The sequence below is a fragment of the Cynara cardunculus genome (genome assembly GCF_001531365.2).
Source record: "Cynara cardunculus var. scolymus isolate 2C chromosome LG 3, CcrdV1, whole genome shotgun sequence".
Lineage (NCBI taxonomy): Eukaryota > Viridiplantae > Streptophyta > Magnoliopsida > Asterales > Asteraceae > Cynara > Cynara cardunculus.
In genome coordinates, this window is record NC_037530.1 from 3,850,957 (window position 1) to 3,857,227 (window position 6,271).

Below are 6,271 nucleotides of genomic sequence, written 5' to 3' on the forward strand. Positions count from 1 at the left end.
CCCCGGCATGGGTCCCCGTCCCCGTCCCCGAATATTATATAATCTAATTATTAAATATGTTATTTATAATGAATTAGATTTAATATCTTTTAAATTTAGAAATAGTATTTTGACATTTCTTTTAATATACATTTTTTAGTTGTCTTTTTTTTAGATAAAAAACGTTGAAAGTCGAAAGCATTTAATCAAACAATTACGTATGATATGATTTTATTCACTTATGAATATTTTATGTTCTATAAGAGCAAATTTTGAAAATATGTAAAATTTAAGCATGAACCATTATCAATCGAATGTGGTGTTCAACATATTTGATTTAAAACATCTTATATTAACGAGGGAAAAATTCTCGATTCCCCATTGTGGATCCCCGTTCCCTGTCGGGCATGGGATGGGGATATGATGATATTCCCCGGTGGGGACGGGGATAGGTATGAGGATGGAGATTGGAATCAGAGACATGGATTTGGGTCGCCGCCTCATTCCCATGCGTAGATGATAATTGGGTGACAAAGGGTACCGATGTTGTTGGGTGCGATGGGTTTGAATGACTTAACATTTGAAACGGTAAAACTAGTTTATGTTTTTTTTAACTTTACAACCTTCCTATCCGGTTAAAGATACCTATATTGAAAGTTACATGATTCGTTTATAAAAAAGGTTTAGCGATTTAATTATTTAAAATTATAAAGTTTAATTTTTTATTTATTTAAAGTTCATTGAATATTTAGGCTGCGTTTGGTATATGAGACGGGACAGGACGGGACAAAACCCATTGTCCCATGTTTGGCACAACATCATGTTTGGCACAACATGAGACAGAACAAGAACTCACTTTCTTACGTTTGGCGCCACATGAGACAGAGACAAGAACTGGAACAAGATAGGACAACATGGGACAAAAAAGGTTTTTTTTTGTTCCACCAAAATAGGTGGAACAAGATGGGACACGAATAAGATATAAACTAAAATATTACTAGATTTACCCTAGTTTGCCATATAACCTTAATATGATATTTGTTTTAATGGTCATCACCGCTAGTTTCGGCCGTCGCCACCACTACTGGTGGTCACCGACGGCCACCTCCACCTCCTCTTCCACCACAACAACATCTTCCACCGCCTCCACAACCACCGTCCACCAAGTCCATTGCCACCTCTACCATAGTCGGCCACCGACACCACCGTCCATTGCCACCACCACTACCACCGTTCGCCACCTTCAACTCCTCCTCTACTGCAACAACCTCCTCCACCACCATTCATCGCCACCTCACCTCCACCATAACCACCACCAGCACTATCTTCACTACATCAACCACAACTACCTCCTCCACTGTTGTCAACCGCCATCACCACCACAATCTACCATCTTTATGTCTTCTATAACCACCGTCGTTCACCAAGCACCACTGCCTCTACCTCCATAACCACTGTCAGCCACTGACCACCATCGCCCGTTACCACCACTACCGTCGGCCACCACCACCTCCACCATAACCAAAACCACCTTCACCACCACCACTACTACCATCAATTATATCAAATTTTCATTCAAATTTGGTACAAATATGAAAATTATGTACAAATATTTCTTCTTTAATTATTTACTTTATTTGTGTTAATCATAACTATTATATAATATTTAAAATCATCAAATAACTTTTGGGGGTAGCTTGTCTAGTTCTGTCTCGTCCAGTCCTAGTCGTACCAAACACCAGACATACTCTTATTATGTTCAGTCATGTCCCGTCAAGTTCTACCCTCTTGTCCAGTCATGTCCAGTCCTATCCAATTATGTCTGCGTACCAAACGCTACCTTAATAATCAATTAATAAATGATATAAACTAATATATGCAGGACTTGGGTATTTGAAATACTATATTGAATTTAAAAGATGTTTCAATAAGACCATTGAAATTATATGATTATGTATTATTAGATATTTTTTTACTTAAAATAATTGGTACAAATAATTAATATTTTTTGTCAATTTTGAATTTACGTTGAGAAAATTTGTTGAAGAGTCCTTTTCTATTTAATGACAAACAAGTCAAAATTATAACTTTCAATAATTAAAGGAAAATTAATTAAATAGTCATTTTTATCTGTTTGTTTTAACTTTTAGCCACTTCTTTACAAGGTTTAGCCATAGGTCCGTAATTTAAAAAAAATATGGACTTGGGTGAAAAATGTAATTTTTTGCAAATAGAGGTAGAAAATGTAATTTTTTTTTTGCCTTTTAGTTGGGTCCACAATTGCGAACGTGGATTTTACGGACCTATACTTGAAGAGAAAATGACTAGCAGATGAAACTAACCACGAAAAATGACTATTTTAATAAATTACATTTATCATATACAAATTATCTATACATTCTTAATCTTTTATTATAACAAACGAAATACGATATATTTTATAGATTAATTAACATTTACAACTATTTGTGTAAGGACTGTTTTCGTAATCATAAAAAAACATTTAGACAAATCAAATAATAGAAAAGCGGGTTGGTTCACGTGAGACCAAAGGTTTTTTGTGAGACCCGTAAGACCAATTTATGTTCATTGATTAACTTTATAAGCTGATGATCTAATGGTATAAAGTTGCACGGTGACAATTTTGTAATTATTGAGAAGTCTCGTGGCGTTTATGAATGTTCAGATCTGACGATTGTATATCTAATCCAAGGGTTGAGAATTGGTCTTACAGGTCTCACGAAAAACCTTTGGTCTCACATGATCCCAAGTCTAGAAAAGCCAGTTACAAATGCATTAAAATACATGTTGTTGAAAGTCATTAACTTAATTCGAAGCAACATGATATTTAATCGAGTTGTAAAATCTTCTATCCGTGTGTATTCAGTTGATATTAAGTTACTTTTGTTTGAACCCAACCCGATAAACTCGATATCCTTTTATTTCTTGGATTTAATATGATTGTTGAATCTCTACTAACATGTACATTAGATAATTACACATTTACATCATCACGTACCCTCTTCATAAGTTCATATACATATATTTTGAATATATTCCCCATCTCTATATAACTCATTTGTATATATGTTCAGTAATTATGAACATATATAAATGTAAATTGAAAAAAATTAATTGAATGTGATATAATTACTTAAAATTTAAGAAACGTGAATAAGTTGTACCAAATAGTTGATGATGAAAAATAAATTATGAGTAGACTAGAGAAAGCAACATATTCAAGATTAGGAGAATATTCTGATGTATCAAGGTTTCAACCCGACCAACCTGTACAGTTTGGGTTGTGTTGAGATTTTTCAAACCGCAAACATTGTATTGAGATATTCAAATGCCTTCAATATAATCAACCCAACCCATAATCACCCTTTAAATTCGGATGAGTTAAATTTTGTCTTTAAAATGTGTAAGAAGCTTTTAAATTATTTTTAGAAGCTTTAAGAAATATGTATCTGATTTAATACGTAGTTTTTACAGATATATTTTCGACATACGCGACATAAATTTTCTAGTTTTTATAGTACGACTCACTATACTGTGTAACTATTGGATTTTACAAAAAAAAAAAAAAAAACAAATTTTGAACACCCGCATGTGTCTATATGGACATCCATCCGCAAACCTCATAATCAGACATTTTTTGTTGGTCTATAAACTGACGTTTACATGATCAATTTAATAACTACAGAAACCTATATCCAGCTAATTTCCGCTTTCTATATCCATGTTGTTTCATCATATTTGAGCGAATATAGGCACCCTTTCAAATTTGAGATTCAAGCGACTACACTTATCGTTGATATTCCATTAGTTGTAAGTGATTTATCGAGTGTGTTGTTTATAACGATTTTTATTTTAAAGAACAAAATTATACTGGATCTTGGTTTCGAGATGGCTCCAGAAAAGTGAAGTAACCAACGTTTGATGAATCATTCTGAATCAAAACGTTTGTATTATCTAACTCAAACTATTTATTTCCGAACAACTGTTTTTCTAGTTCTATTATGTTCCCCAATCAATTGGTCAGATTCCTCATAGGTATTATACGTATAATATCAATATATTTTCAAATTCATTTTAAAGTGTAAATTATTTTGAAAGCCGTTCATGCTAATTATCAAAATTTGTTAGGTTACTCAGATCCTAATTAACATAAACACAGATTTATTTTAATGCAATATATTTGATGAGAAATGATGTATTAGAAAAAAAAAAAATCAAACCAAAAGACTAATTCTGTTGATTCTGTGAATGTTCGGGAATAATCTTTTCCAAAATTTGTTAATTTGATGAATGCCGAACTTTAGGTTTCAAATCAAATACACAGTGAACTTAAATTTGGGAAGGAAATTGAAAATTTATGTATTCCGCGAATGACAATCCAAGTTAGTAATGACCAAAAACAGGTCCCGGGCTGGTTCGGGCAGGCCTAATCGGTCCCAAGCTTTCTCATAACCGGCCATAACCGGTCCCGGTGCCGGTTCCAACAGGTCTCGGCATTAAAAAATAAGATTTTTTAATTTTTTAATGATATATATTTTTAATACATTATAAAATTTACAATTAAGTCACTCAAATACATTTTAAAAATGCATTTTAATATAATTAAAATTACATTGTTTTATTAAAATACATTATAAAATTATTTAAAAATACATTTATTTATAAAATTAATTGAATTTTCGGGCCGGTCCATAGCCGGCCCCGGTCCCACGAAACTACTAAAAACCCCAACTGGTCCTAGTTTTCTATCCCATAACCGGTTCTTATCGGTCCCGGGCCGGGCCGGGCCTATTTGGCCATCACTAGTCCAAGTTACACAAACAACATGTAAATAAGAAGGGCAAAACGAGATGAGCCTGAAAAAGATTATGGGCTGAACATAAAAGCCCCGACAAAAAAGTGAAAACAATAGCAAGAAACCACAAATTAGTCAAAAAAAAAATGCTTAAACAATGTTTTTAGGTCTCAAAAATACCCTAGGCCCCTTCGTATTAAGATTGGAAGCGATTGGTCATTGCTGGAAAAGAGTACCGAAACAAAAGTCATGCGTGTTTAAGCACGACACCCTTTGTTAGTCCAATCATGGGCCTCTAGAAACAATATGGTCTGGTCCTTCACGTCAAGGCTCGCATCAAGAATCCAAAAGTAAGGTCGTGTTTGTTTTTTTCATTTTAAGCTCTTAATCACTTATGTCTGATTCGATCAGACGTTTTATAATTCAGGCTCTTTGTTTTTGTTTTATTTTTAGAATCTCTTATCTCTTGATATGGACTGAATAAATTACTGATAACCTCATCTCTTAAATCCGTCTTAATTCTCTTACCACGCCCATCTGCTCAGGTACTGGGTGTGATTCCCAGATGTTTAATCAATCATCATCTTCATCAATAACATCAAAATACGGCAAATCAAGAATATGAAAATAAGATGAATCTTGAGAGAGAAAGTCAAACGGTCAACTCTTGTATATTATCTTCAAAGCTCACTAATTACAAACTCTAATCTTGATTATGAACAATTAAGCATCCTAAACTAAAAACAACTAAGACAAAAACTATTTATAGGACTAAACAATACAAAATTATAAAGGAGAAATGCAAGATTGAATACAACACTTTATCACAAAAATGAAATAAGATTTCAGACTTTAGCACCTCTTAGAAAACAAATAGTACTCAATACTATTAAGCAAATAGTAAAATGAAGGTTCAATATATCATGGACTAAGTAATATGTTATGTAACCCACTGGTCCAGAAGAAAATTTTCTTGGCCCAATTCTTCCCTCTAACCCAACAAAAGCATCCATGTTTAACCCAACGCCATTAATTAATGTCTTCCAAATCTTTATATTTTATTGGGTTTTATTTTTGTTCAATCTGTTCTGGAATGATAAATGGTACTTGGTTAACTGAAAACATGCTCGGTTAAGAGTCGGTTAAAGTCCAAAAAAACTGATTACGAGCGATTAAAGTCCAGTCTAAGGTGTCGTTTACCAAACGCTTACCCGGTAAGCACTTATCATTAAGATTCAAAACTATCATTTACTTATTGCATATGATGTTAGTTAACAAAAACGGCACTGTATGCAATGATTTACTCGGTAAGCGCTAACCATGGTAAGAGTTATCGTTCTCACTTACCGGATAAGACTCTTGTTTATTGTCTCGTTTTTATCGAGTAAGATTTTTGGTCCTTACCGTATTCATCCGGTAAGATAATGTGACTTAGTAAGCGCTTACCCAGGTAAGTGTTTGTTAAACGGACTCTAA